Source organism: Molothrus aeneus, chromosome 4, assembly GCF_037042795.1.
Source record: "Molothrus aeneus isolate 106 chromosome 4, BPBGC_Maene_1.0, whole genome shotgun sequence".
In the NCBI taxonomy this organism is placed as follows: domain Eukaryota; kingdom Metazoa; phylum Chordata; class Aves; order Passeriformes; family Icteridae; genus Molothrus; species Molothrus aeneus.
Genome location: NC_089649.1, coordinates 40,254,685 through 40,270,042, shown reverse-complemented (window position 1 = coordinate 40,270,042; position 15,358 = coordinate 40,254,685). Strand labels below are relative to the sequence as shown.

The 15,358-nt window shown below is 37.3% G+C and overlaps 1 protein-coding gene across 1 annotated transcript in view; it reads right to left on the bottom strand.

The window, feature by feature from the left end:
* The window catches only part of TENM3 (teneurin transmembrane protein 3), a 1,295,372-nt gene that overhangs the window by 347,086 nt on the left and 932,928 nt on the right, over positions 1-15,358 (bottom strand). Inside the window, exon 10 of the mRNA XM_066548306.1 lies at positions 3,063-3,311. The gene's annotated coding sequence lies outside the window, so the exon portion shown is untranslated. The remainder of the gene's footprint in view (positions 1-3,062; positions 3,312-15,358) is intronic.

Sequence of the window (15,358 nt, the reverse complement as noted above, 5' to 3'; positions counted from 1 at the left end):
CATTCCCCAAATACAGAGGTTCAGTTTTGAAATTTGATCAATATATACATCGCCTTACAAATCAGATCAATTGGTAAAAAAGCTGCAACATATTCTTTGAGACAGTTCTGAGGAACAAATTATTTGTTACCCAATGTGAATGAATCTCCTGTTTGCAAATACTGATGATGCTTAATGGAAGTATCACACTGTTGGAAGAGTCTGCAGACTACATGCATAAGTAAGAATCAATGTTGCAAGTAAAAATCTGAGCAAAGACAACTGAAGTAAACTGTACATTCTATATATTGTTTAATTAGGACCCATCCCTTACTTCATCATCTATAATCCTAACAAAACTCTGGGATCTGCACATTAACAGGACTTGCATGTCAATCACTGTCATCTTCTAAACCAGAAAGGTTGATATGTATTTCCACAACAGGACTAAGATTAGTTTTCATGAAACTTTACACAAGGGCAGCAACCCTATCTTCTGCTACTCCTAGCCAGGTCTGTGCCCAGCTCCTTGTCCCATCCCAAAGTTTAGGGTCTCCCTGTTACCAAGGCTCACCTAAGTTAAATATTTACTTTCATAAAGTAAATTTTAAGGTGGGTCCATTCCCCTGCCTGCATCTGCATTCATCCCCTCTAACACTCAGGCAGGCAGGTGTAAGCCCAGGCAGGGACTCTGACAGCGTTCATGAAACCGTGATCCTCACCCCATAACCTGGCTTCATCTGAATCCAGCAAGCATTACACAGTGAATCCAGACATGGAAACTGTTTTTGCTGTAGTTTCTTTAGTCACTTTTCAGTTCACTTCAGTTTCTACAGTCACTTTTTGCTGAAGCACTCATCTTCTCCCAGCAAGAGCACAATACAAATGTATGAGGACAGACAAGCATTGCTCTTTCTTGCAGGTCTACTCCTGCTCTTCTCCTGTCCTGGTGACCTCAAGCATTTACCAGTGAGATTCTGTACATAAGTCAGGTGTCCATACAAAAATCAATTTGGAGCCTTGGTAGCAAGATTTCTACTGTTTATTTCTCATTCTCCTCTTTGCAACCAGAGTTATCATCACTACCAAAGGCATTTCATCTTTACTGATACAAGCCAGAAAAAGTCACATTATCATACTGGTCTGAAACTTGGACTTTGCGGAGAATGCAAAATAAAAATTCAGTCAAGGGTAGGGAAGCTGAACAAGGCAGTAATTGTTGACATATATATACATATATGACAAATATATGACATCTATATTTGCCACAAAAATCTGAATGCAGTGGGGAAAAGCAGAAGATGAAGGAAATAAAAAATTGATCAATTACTGCCCAGGAAAAAAGTGCACCTTGGGAATAGGGCCAATGACAAACAAGCTCACTAAACCAGTAACTATCTGAATATACTTTTTCCCCCCACATCACACAAGATAAGACAATATTGTGGGCTTCCTCCTGCTGAAAGGCCACTAGCAGTTTGGAGTAATGAAAACTCTTTGAGAGACAGTAGTTGTAAGGCAGAATTACAGAGGCTTGGTGGATCTATCCATGACTGATATAAAAGTGAACATATAGAATGCATTTTCAGGTCTTATGTGTGTAAATTCAAAAAGGAAATTCAAGGGACAGTTTTAAACAGATTCAATATTTCTGTTACAAATAGGCATATATGTTATGAAGCGTCCTCTGGCTGAAAGGCAAAAGTATTGTTATTTGAAAATAGTATCTCAAGTTATGTTTTATCCTGTCCAGTCACAGTAATTCTTGCAATGATTTGCCTTCCTCTTTTACCAAGGGGAAAAAATCCATGGTCTTATTGGATTCTTTAAGCAGAAATGACATTCTGGCTCCATCTAAGTGTTTTAGCCTGATTTTTCCAGAAAAAAATGTTATTATGAGATGACTAATCACAAAGTCATAAAATTTGAACCATGTTGTCCAAGTTCTATCAAATTTTGCAAGATACTAGATGTCTCAGATATGAATTTCACAGAAAACAGAAACCTAACAGAAACAATAGGACCCAACAGTGATTCTTTAAGGAAGAGCAACCACAGCTTTGCCCCTCTTCCCTTGAAGAAAAGTCACTCTACTACTAACCAAAATTCATGTTCTATTTGTTGAAACCACAAGCATGACATCCCTAACACACACAAAAACCATTGAAAGAGACTAAAATGAATGGTATATTTGAGGAACATGGCAGGGAGCCAGAGCCCCTAACGGTGGGGACTAAAATACATAGGCAATGAACCTAGAAAGAAAGTCAGGTTTTAGGTCTACTACTCATGAAACAACCGCACAGCTATGAAGTATTCCCAAGTCATTGCACCTAAGAAAGAAAACCAAACAACACTTGAAGAGGAGATACATCTAAAACATACACATAGATAATATGAGTAAGTCAATACCAATTAAAAAGAAGGGATGAAAACCACTGCAATGATTATTGTGACTGGATAGTTTTAACTTTCTTGGTAGCATGCAATATAGCAATGTAGATTTGTGCTGAGGTGCCTAAACAAAAGACAGAGCATATCTCTCTACATCAAAATGTCCAAGTAATATGATAAACATTGAAATAGAACAGTGGAGAAAACCTCCCACCATTTATTCTTCATACAAATAGACACTATTTGTACATGAAGACTGTAAGCACACATGCATCCCTTTAAAGACCTGGCTTTCAAAGTAGATTTCATTTTTACCCCGTTCCTCTAAGAAGAAAATATCATTGAGAGAAGTCAAATAAAATAAAGAGAATTACTGATGCCCCCCAAAATCCAGAGCAGATACAAATTATTGTTGACTCATATTGTAAATTGCCTGTCCACTACAAGCTTTTAGAGTAATGCAACAAGGAAAAAATGTTTTTCAATCACTGCCATCCATCAACTTGGTAAACAAGTAAAATGTATACTCTGCCATCTGCTAGCTATTAGTCTATGTAATCACAAAATATCATGTAATGTAATCATAAAAAAACACTATTATTACCTACTCTTTCAATTCATAAGCAAATATTTCTATCTGTCAAATGATTTTATGCTAGCATGAGGCTTGAACCTTCTGTGCTGCTTACCATCAATCTAGTCGTCAATCTAAGATAAGCCTGTCTCTTGTTCAGTCCTCCTGCATTTGGGAAATGCTCAGCATGGCACTGCTGTGTTTGATCCCAGAAGAAATCACATGAAGAGAAGGGTCAGTAAATGATCCAGCTGTCAAGGGCCTGAACAGTTTAACAGCAATGGCTATGGGAGTAGTCTTGCTCTTGGTCAGACTGGCTTAGATGGTCAGAGAAGTCTTGTTCTTGGTCAGACTGGGTTAGATGCTGCCAAGAAAGAACAGAATTCTCAGTTCTCAGATTATTTCTTTCTGCATCATATTCTAGTTACTCTTGATACTTATCTTTAAACATATTTCCATGAGAAAGAACACTAGAAAAGTTACAGTTTTCTGAAATTACCTCTTTTAAAGGTAGAAATAGCTGTTCTAAAATGCTTAAGTCAGAGTAATAGTGCTTTTTTTCCCACGGATTTCCAACCAAAACTATCCATTAGAAAGCAAACACATTAGTAAGAAACTCTGCAGCGAGACTAAAAAAATCATACTGAAAGTTTTTTCAGTGATATGTACTACTAAAATATGTTTAAACAATGGAACTTGATCTTGTTCCTAGAAATTTCTCAATAAACTGAAAAGTCTTCACATAAAGAGACATTCACTATTTTTACCAGCTCGCAGAACTTGCCAGAGTTATTATACCATCAGACCAATAGCAACAAGTGGTTCAGTTGGCTAGAGCTAAGACACTTATTCCCTATTAACTACTTTCAATTTATGGCAGAAAACCAAATATTTTATGGCACTACTTAAGCATATTCTTTTTCCCACCAGGTACATGTCAGAACCAAAGGTAATAGTGTAAGTGACACAGAAGCCATTATTTCAGCTGTACATGACTCCCATTTGTTCTTGAAGGTGATCCTCTGCCAGCTTGAGGGCTAGAATCTGCTCCTGAAGTGACAGAACCAAGTGGAACAGCACACCAGGGGAATAACTGGGGTGCTGGTGGCCTACCATGTGTCACAGTCAATTAAAATGGCAACTTCTTAAAGATAGATCCACTGGGCTAAGATTGACTTTGAAACTCTGCATGGATAAGTCTCTCAAGCTACAGAAATATCTTTTCTTTCTTCAGATCAGCTGTTTCAGAGCTAATTTCCATATAACCTGTCAGAAACCTTGATTTTTTTCATGCCTTGGTCAGTAAAATTCTGTCATATTCCACAAACACTATCAGTACACCTTAAAGATCCAGTCCAGGAGCCCAAATCAATTAACAGTGTAATAACACAGCTGCAGGGACAGGAGAGAGATGATGCTTTTTAAAACACAAGTATGAAGTCTGCACCACTGGAAAGAGCAATCTTCTTTGCACCTTGGGTAAACACCTGCAGCAACCAGGTTTTTCTTTGAGGCAATAGCCACTCAATCTGGCACATGGTGCTGCCAATCCAATTTTGGAGCCCTTCAAGTAACAGAGGTCATCCAAACTACTGAAACAAGGAGCAGACTCAACCAGGTCTCTCAAACACATCTGTCTCCTGAATCTAAACTTGTCATCCTTTTCCAGGTGTTTGCTAAATATTTCTGCAGTTTGTATGGCAGACTGTCCTGTAACAAAGAGGAATTAAGAGTCCAAAACCCACATTTAAAAACTACATTATCCATGCTGCAAGGTGACCATTAAAAAATTATGGAATAAAATGTGTATAATGGCAAGTGAGACTTTCCATTTAAAGCTAAATATTAATAAAGAATGTTTCTCAGTTTATGTAAGTTTCATGTATTTTAATGCAATCTTTATAACATGTTTGCTACAGAGTCCATGACTGATACCACAGGAAAACAGTAGCAAGACTGCGCCTGCCAGCATCAGTCTCTCATTTTCTCACTTCCTAAACTTTGTGTCTATTGTAGTTGATTTTGATATCTAAATGTATTATATATTAGATTTATGAAATTTTAAAATTAATGCTGTCAAAAAATGAATACATAAATAACAGAAATAAGATAGTGATTTTAAGGTGGTTTTTAGTCTAGGAGAGGTTTCATTTCTTAGAGGTACCCTCTAAGTCTATTCAACTTGACCACTATTTGCCAACCTTTACATCAGTGACTGAAAACTCAAAGGAAGTCTCCAAAAGCAAAGGCATTTTCCTTTTTTTTCCTGGATCAATTCTGTAATTATGCCATATAGTATATGACACAAATAAGGAAATTTAGTGAGTCACAGAAATGGAAGACTTCAGTAAATGATTGCACAATATTTTTCAATTAGACACAGGCACAAAGAGATAAATAAGTGGGGGGGGGGGGGGAAGGCGAGGGGGAAAATGAAAAAACAAAAATGAAACAAAAAAACACAAACTAAAAAAAACCAACACCCCAATGACAAACCAAACCTTCTGGACTATGCCAATTCAAATCACCTTGGCAAATTTTAAAATAGGCTCTTTCCCTAAGCAGTAAAGCCACATGCCTCTGTCACCCTTCTAATACATAAGGAAAAGGGAATGTCCCAAGAGAAGAACATACAATGGATATCTTCAACCAGAAAAGCTGACTTAGGTTAACCATTATCATGTACAGTAAAGTCATAAAACAGTTTGCTGGCATCAATTCTATACTTTTAGAGAAAAAAGTATTTTTTAATTTGTTACAATACCTCTTATTAAGTCTATCTAGGTATTTGTTTTTAGAATTCCTAACTTCTGATTACTTCAAAAATTCTAAGACCAACTCCACAGACTCACACCCAAAAGGCTCAGTTTGTAGCCATTGCTGGTTTCTGTAAAAAAAATGCAGAAAAATGCCTGCTTGGCAATTTTCCTGCTGCATTAATATAGAAGGAAATTTACCTCTGTCAATAGTTGACATGATAAGCTGCCAGCACTCAAACTAAAAATGTTTACTAGGCTAACAAGGCAATGATTATCTGAACAGTGGCAGCAGAGAGGAGCACTGCTCTATTGCCTAATGGTACAAACTTGACTTCAACAAAAACGACTGCTACATCTGCCAAACTGGCCAGAGTGAGCTTAGGCAAGTGCAAGCAAGACCACCCTGTCCTGCACCATGTCAGAATGGCATGAATAAGAGACACACATGTCAACATAAAAGTGCTTCTGGGAAGTAAAAAAGAAGAAACCCAAAGGAATGAATTGCTATCAACTCAGAATTGTATTTTGATCTTGTACTGGGGTACTGGATACTCCAGTGATTGACTTATTGTACTGTTAAGCCCTAAGATATTTTGAAGACAAAGAAACAGAGGTATTTGACTGAAGAGATGGAAAGTGGGATGTGATGTGCAGGGCTGGAGCTATGGAGAAGTCACAGCAGCAAACTGGAGGGCAAGCTCTCAATGCCATGGCTGAAGAGCAGGTGGCAAGGAGATGGGGTAAAGTGAAGTAAATGTAGAACTAGACCTCTGCTTTCTCCCTCCCACACTGCCAAGTGAATCTCCACTAAATTTATTACTTTTTACACACAAAAAGAAAACATAACTTAATTGCCGATTGAGAATGTGTATCTGCAATAAATGTTTTTTTCAAAGCACATGTATTTTCTCAGAAAGAAAAGGCAGCATAACCAGAAAGTAAATTGCAGCTATTAATTCCCCACCCAAATTTCTGACATTATCCATTATATGCAATTCTATTGTGGATATGAGTTCATGATAAGTAGATTGCTAAAGCAGCGCACTACTTTTAAGTGACAATGCTCTCATTTGAGACATCAGTTAGGGGAGATATTAATAATCCAAGTGGAGTTCAATTTCTTACATTGCAGTCAATATTTTAACTCTCCAGAACAAATGAGCAAACAAGATTTTAACCCTATAACCAATGACTATGCAGCATTTTAATGACTGATAACAAACAACTGTGAACACAAGTGTAAGGTATCTTCCCTAGCTTTAGATGACTACTTAAGGAAGATGAATATTGAAGTCTTGGATGCAAGATCAGCACACCTATTCATATTTTCAAGAAACATCATTATAAAACCAAAACTATGCATAAATTGAGGATTTACTTGCATATCCTTTAAGATACAAATAATACTATATTATCAGGAAAAAAGTATTTCTATTCAGCATTTCAGATTCAATTAAGTATTTAGTAAAAGTTAGGTAATAGTGTACTTACTAGGACTATCTAAAGGAAATTTTTTTCATACAGCTAAATCTTTAAATCATCAACTGGTTTTGTTAACGAGCCACACTCCACCTTTCTCAGCCTGGACTCACATAGCTGGTTGGAGTTCTTCATGTACTAGATTTCCCTTTAACACTATGTAGGAACAGATAGATACTCACTTACTTGACAAAAAAATAAGAATCAATATATGATTAGCAGCATGATTGTTACAAACACACAGGGTCCTGCAGTTATCAGAAGGGTGTATCCAGGGATTCTCAAAAGTCCAAATGCCTGATTCCTACCTAATAGGGTCTTAACCCTTTTCTCTTGACAAGAGATTACCAAAACTCAGGGGCTGTGCTCCCATTTTCTGAGGCAAAGTCCATGCTTGGCAATTCAGTTCAAGCACTTTGAGTTCAAGTGGCTTTTAACAGGATCAGAGAACAACAAAAAAATTTAAGTATACCAGGTACATAGCTGTTGTTTCCTTTGTCCCCTGCAATGGTGATCCAGTGACCCACCAGGTTAACCTTAGGTGAACAGAAGTGTGGTCATATTTCACTACATCACAATCCATTCCAACTTCCAGGTTTATATTACAGAGAAGACTTAATTTCTACTACTAGTACAAACACGTATTAAAAGATATTAAAAAAAAGAAGCCTTGGAAAAATACACCACAAAGTTTTCTCTAAGAATATATAAAATTAGTAACAGTAATGTTAGAATATTTCTTACAATATTTTAAAAACAGTTTCTCAGTTAGTTGGTCAAAACTTGCAGAGCACAGTACACGGATGGGTTTTTCTGACACGTGTTTGGAATGACTGGTGTAATTGACCAGTTGCAAGTTCCCTTTAGTAAGGGAAGTATACTAAACACATTGGTTTTACTTTAAAAATATGTTCCCAAAGTACATACCCACAGATATATTTTGGAAAAGACATACCAGACAGACTACATAAACACCTCCTCTCCCAACACTTTCATCGTAACTCACACAGACAGCACCTTAGGCTTTTGAAGACATTTGCTATGAGGTATCAAGTAAACTAACTTCTTGTTCCTGAAAATACCATTTGCAGCAGTGACAGCTTTAGTTCTTTACACTTCATTAGCACTGCAGTCAAGTCCCTTTCTTCAAGAGATAGTAGTGTTCATACAGAAAGAAAAATAATTTTCAGAGACATGAAAAGTGATATAACCTTTTGGATAACTTTATCTTCAATGACCTATGTTATTTTAGAAGCTCCTGATTAGCTAGAGAGTTACATGAGAAAAACCCTATACCTTCCCACTTTTATTTTCCCTTCAAGAACACACATAACAGCAATTTCATGTTTTAACTAGATTATCAACTACTTTCAGACCCTATATTCTATAGAGTATATATTCTCTTATGAATAATACAATCCTCGAGCTATGCAGCTTGATGCCCACATTACAACAGTTGGTTTCTTTTTTTTCTGAAGACAGCTGAAAATAATAGCTCTTTATAGAGATAGGTGCAAAAACCAGAGAGATGCAAGCTCCTCATCTCAGCCAAGAATGCAGACTCCGATTACAAAGAGGAGAAAAAAACCGTAAATGTATGTCAACTATGTTATAAGGTAACAGAACTCAACATATCATGAGTTACACAACACTCTCTTGCAGCTCCAATATATCAAAACAGATGCCAACAAGTAAAATCCTAACAATGATTTAAAAGCAATTCACTATTCTTAGAGTGCATCAGTTTAAAAGCTCTAGATCAAAAACAAACAGGCTTGGTGTGTTGAATTAATCTGCATCTTCCCCAGAAGTAAAAAATGAGACACCCAAGCCTGCATCCCCACAGCTTCGTAATGAGAATGGTTAAGGGCTGGAACTGCCTGCCAAGAGAGGCTGTGAAATCTTCATCCTTGGGGAATTTCTGAGTTTGACTTAACAACACCCTCAACCACCTGACTCCACTTTGAAGGAAGCCCTGCTTTGAGCAAGAGGCTGAACTAGATGACCTGAAGAATACCCCTACAACTGTAATTATTCCCCAATTTATCATACCACACACTGGAGAACCCTTTAATGAGACACTAACAAGAGCTGATAGAACTACAAAATATACATTCATGACCTGAATTATGAGTTTCCCAAACAAGGAAAAAAAAAAGAAAAAAATCATATACTATCCTGAAAAGGTGATTATTGGTCAAAAGTCAGATGGAATATCTTTCACTGAACTAATAGAGATGCACTATTTTCACAGTGTTGCCAAGAAAGAACTGCAGGTCCCAGGAGCTCAAGGCTCTGAAGAGACTTTGGCAGAGTCCCTCTCCTGGTCTGCAGTGCCAAACATCCCTATTCTTCCCTTAAATTAGGCATTGCAGTAGAGATGATTAACCCTCCCAGTAAGAGCATGACCTCATAAAATCCTGTTCACTGTGTGTGCAGTGCTTCACAGGGCTCCAGAACTTGAAGGCATTCTAGATTAATCAGTCATACCACCAGGAAAAGGAGTGAAAAGGATAGCACCAAACCACAGTGATTCCAGATTAGGGTTTTTATTTCAGATCATGTTAAAACAAATCTATGCACATGCAAACAAAACTGTAAAAGCACACTCATCTCCCTGCCTCAGTTTCCTCAATAGCAAGAACAAACTGCTCAAGCCAAAGCTATTTTGCATATCCCAGCTTCTCTTAACATAGCTTTTTCTTGTCCTAAGGGACTTTCTCAGCTCCCCTGAGGCTGTGTTGAACAAATTTCTCCTTTCTCCAGGTATTTCCCAGTGCTTTGGGAAATACTGCTCCCATTAGAATTCTTAGTTCACTTTGTATGATGACATGTAGATCAGACTCACAAATGTCTTCTAAACCTCTTAAAAGATTATTAACTGCATCTGAGTTCAAATGTGAAAAATCAGTTTAGCCAGCAGCCATTCCTTTGTAAAAGATGCTCCTTTTAATAATAATTTTTAAAAAGGCAAACATTGACATCATTATAAGGCCTATGCCAGGTAAAATTTTTGCACCCCATAATTTGTGGATTTTATTTCCTGTGGTGTTTTCAGCCCAACATTTATCCATTTTCCACAGCCTCACAGCAAACAGCATCAATGTGCAGAAGACATGAGATTACCTGAGACCTCACAGCATCCTGTCAGCCACACTCTGATGAGACTTACAAGTATCACAGAGTCTAACCAAGTTTATGAATTTTGTAACAATTTAAATCAAAGTTTCCACTACTTCTGTCCATCCCCTTTGCCATGTCCATAGAATTTCTCTTTTGCATTGGCATTTTAATGATTGCCAGGTGCAGTTTCAGAAAGAAGTAACAATACTCAAGGAAATAAGAGGAGCTTCAGGTTAATATTTGCTCTGCACAGCATTCTGAACCAGCCTTGATTTGTTTTATATAAGCACAGGCAAGGACACAAAAAAACAGTAAAACAGTGCACCCCTGCCTTACTTTTGCTTAGACAACAACAGAACACCAACCTCACAAATGTGAGTTATAGTTAAAAAAAGACAAACACACCTTTTTTATTTTTCCAAAAGTAGAAGTACTCAGTGCATCTATATCAGCATCTCCTCCCTGAAACACAAAATCATTGAATATACTGTGCCTCCCTGAGTTTTAGTTTTTCTGTAAGTATTTATTGAATTCCTAAATGACAATTTTTTGGCCAAATTTCAAGCCAGCTGTTTTTTTTCAAGTTGAACTGGATGTTTTTTATTGGATGTTTTTTTCCTGGCCTCCAACTACAAGTAGTTAGAGGCCAGGAAAAAAAACCCAAACAAACTTATTTTATCCATTACAGAGCCAATCAGAATGAATGCCTATAGTCTATGACACAAGAGAATTTTTCCTGAAATCTCTAAGCTTCTTCTGCAGCTTATTTTTTAATCTTTTCAAACAGATTTTTTTTAAAGAAACTTTAAAAGGTTAATGTCAATCCCATTATTTCAAATAGTCTTTACACAACTTACGAATGTTGCCCAGGAATCCAATTAGACTCTAATCAGAGTATCCAAATTACAAAAGTACCATAAAACCTACTGTGCTGCTGCTAACAGCATGCTAGATGATCATGTTTGTTATGCATTTTAGGAAAAGTTAATTCCCATATACAATAGTACTATAGTCTGATTCCACCTCCCCTGCCCACAACTTAGCTTGCACAGATATTCTCCTTTATTACAACAGTACAACTGTGAAGTCCCAATTAGACTGAATAAATCTGCATGTGATATTTTAGTCCATTCATAATATTGAAATAATTCTTTGAAGTACTGTGCAGCACCATATGGTATTTTATCCAGTTTCATCATTTGTACAGAATAGCTTGCAGTGATTTGTTACACAATATTCTGAAATACACTGCAGCTGTAGTCTGCAGGAATATAAGCTTTCTCCTTTCTGCATTTCTTATTAGGATCTCAGGGATCCTTTAAAAACCTTAGTAGAAGATCCACTTATAAGAGTAACAAGTTCCTGAAAAATCAGCTTCTATCCAAGAGGGAAAGAGATGGAAAACAAACAGTTAAAAATTAAGGTGTACAAAATCAATTTTATGGTTTCTCTTTAGATACTTATAGCTCTTAAAATAATAGAAATCTTGGAATTAAGGAGATGGGTATCACCTAGAGATATTAGTATGCTTGGGACCATGTGCAAACTTAATTTCATTAAAAGCATTGTCTGTTACGCTTCCCACCACTGGCACTTTCTTCATTAAGAAGTGCAGGTAATGACTTGAATTTGCTTTAGCATTCAATGCACATTAGATGCATGTGTTCAACTGCCTTGATTTTTTAAAAAAAGATGAGCCTAGCAGAACCTCAGTGTGATACATTAACAAGAATGGATTCATTAACAATCTTCATTTAAAAAGTACTTTTTATGTACTCACACAACAAAGGAATTTTTTTCTGCTCCAGCCCATTCACTCATCCTTTCTATTGCTGCCTTTGAAATTCCTTTCAGGAGTCCTCTGGAATGGAAATTTCCATACTGCTGTTACCAGGCATCCTTGCATGCTGTTGCATGCCACCTCCAAAATGCTATGCACCCTTTTCCTTAAATACAAACTGAAAGTGCTTGGCACCATGGAAAAAAAAGCCAAAACACACCTTTGTTTTAGACTTCAGTTATTCTTTTCACCTGTCTGCACTGTCAGGCTTTACAGGCAGTGTGATTTGCAAGCCATGAGGATGTTGTGGTTTGTGCAGCAGACAGGTGTGGGCAGGCTGGCAGCTGCAGGTAAAGCAGCACCACTGCCCGACCTCTACAGATCTCCCCTGCACTTGATGACAATTATTCACAGTAGCAAGGCAAGCAGAAGCACCAAAGCAAAGCTACCACAGTCCCCAGCCCAACATATTCATTCACAGGGTTAGAAACTTCCCAAAATATCACTGAATGAAAATCATTCCTTAATGGCAATGCAGTCAGTCAGACCCTATACTACATGTTGTAATTATTAAATCTCTCTGTAACCATGGTAAGAATAATTTTGAATAATTTTAATAATATTTCAAATGAAATACAAAGATGAAAATTAAAAAAAAAAGTGAACACTAGTGAATATATATAGGTAGAATATAGTTTACAGAGAAGACGTCAAAGCACTGCCGGTGCAAATTGCAGATAACAGCCTTATAAACAAACTGGCAAGGATGGTGGGAAAATGCCATTTAAAGACAACACAGGGTCCTAGAATATTAGCTGTAAATACATACAATAAGTAGAAAAAAAATGTTTATCAACCTTACCAATGAAATCTGAGATAATGCAGGAAGGACAGAGTATTGTTTCAGGTATTTTTACGATTTTGTTCAAACTGTCCAACATTCCATAAATTAATCCAAAGCACACATTTCCTCTTTATTTACAGGTGCATTATGATGTGCTTATTCTAACAGCAACCTAACTGTGCACATGGCAATGCATGTAAGCATGGTTACAATTTTCATTCCTATGAGTCCTTTGTGGTTACCGACCAAGCAATGAATTTTATTACTATAGTGATAAAGCTCATGTATGAATCTTACAAAAGATGAATGACCTCATTTTTCCTCAAAGGGGAGTTCCACTGCTACAAGAGCGACGGCTGGCAAAATAATTATGCCATCAAAAGACTAAACTGATTCAGCTGGAACTCAAGCTCTGTCAGTAATGCTACTCACGAATATTACTGAAAACACTTATGATCCTGGCAAAAATGGCACTAGAAGACTATGACAGTTTTTCAGATAGGTAATATTCCAGAGAATGCTGGGTAAAGTTAGAAAAAGAAATAGTGAGAGAGATGATTCACCTGATCCAAAGTGAAATTGAAATTTATGTAAAAGGATACATTCATATACTGGTATTAAAAATTGTTAAATCTCTAAAATCCTGCCTCTGGGGAGATATCCAGCAAGCATTATAAACAGGAGCAATACTTGTTTTCAATGGATTGCACATTTAAGCCTTGAAATGTAAAAGTTAAAGCTTGCAAAAAAATATCATGCATTAGTTCTTTTATGATAGAATTTCTCATAGTGGCAAATTCTACCATGCACAATGGTTTTGCGTACTTGGAATAGTATTTCCAAGGAATACTCATGTATAGCATCTGAACACTCCCAAATTAAAGAATGCTTACAACAGTGTTACAAACAAGAAACCCATTGGGCAGCTACTTACAATGAAAACCATAAATTATCCGCCCAATTTACAAAAACACACAGTTATAAGTGAAAACACCACATACAACTAGGCAGAACGTTAAAAAGCTATTTTACAGGTATTACTAAAAGCAATATTCAGCTTTTTAGCATTAAAGAACAACAACATGAAACCCTCCCTTAAGGTGATTGTTTCTATTGTTGATAGATCAGTAACTGAGATTTCAAAACTTAACCTCTGACTAAAAGATATCAAGTCTTTTTAGGTCATGAGGTCCTACATGAGGTCTCTCAGAAGAAAGCATAAAAGTCCTAAAATAACAAGCACACACACAGGTTTCTCTTAATTTGCCCTGTTGGATTCCCATAATAAGGGCTTAATAGCTCCAACCCCAGAGCAACTCTGCAGTCATCAACAAGACCATTTACCACATGATTTAGCAAACGTATTTCCAAGATTTTCATTTACATGTGCTACACAGAATTGAAATTAATGTAGGGCAATTTATGAGTAATATTATTCTGGGATTCACAGTTCTTTGCATAGTCGATCCAAGAAAGAATCTCAATTTCCCAGAGGCCTACACAAGTCACACAGTACCATCCTCTTCCTCACCACTGTGCTATGGGAAACCAGCCCAGCCTTGTGCCCTTTCCTTTTCCAGATCAGGACTTGGGTTTGAAGAAAGACAGTGAAAAAAGAAATAAAATGTAGTCCCATTCATATAAACCCATGGTGAAATTCACACTGTTTGCAACACCCAAACGAAATACGCAGCCACCTTTCAGAAAATGTGTTCTCCTTACCCCAGATTTCTGTGTCTGTCTGGGAACTGGAGCACCATGCAGCCATTTGAGTAACAGCCAAGCTGATTGTCAGCTCTGCCTTCCTCTGCAGCACCACCAGCTGAGCACTCCAAACAGCAGGAAGCACCAAAGTAAGGCAGTGTGCTGGCTGAAATCAGGGATACCCAGAAGATTGCAGAGACTATTGAAACTGATGGATCAACGCTGTTCCTGGCTCGCCCGCTCACTCGACCTTTTCCACAAACTTCTATGAGGGGAGTGTGAGACCATCATGCACACTGAGAGGTAAGGGCAGGAACCCATTTTAATGGTCTCTCTTCCCCACCATCTTCTCCACACTTAACAATCCATACAAATTAAATCTACCCACATAGCTGATATTATTCCTTAAAGAGAGTAGAGTCCTCCAACAGAAGACACACAACCCTAGCTCAAGTCTTTGCAGTACTGATTACCTTATAGGTCTTGCAACACAAACTTCAGCTCAGCCTTGGGGTTGTTTACTTTTTTTTAACCCCTCTCCCTCAGCTCTAAGGCAATGGGATCTACTCTAACCTTACATATTTTTCTTTAGTGAAATGACAGCCATGGTCAGTGCATGCTCACCATCCTGGTTTTATTTAGCTTATTCTTCCAGCCCACCAGCAGTAAGTGAAATATACGCAATTAAATGTGTCCACACAGAATGATGGTCTAGCACTTCA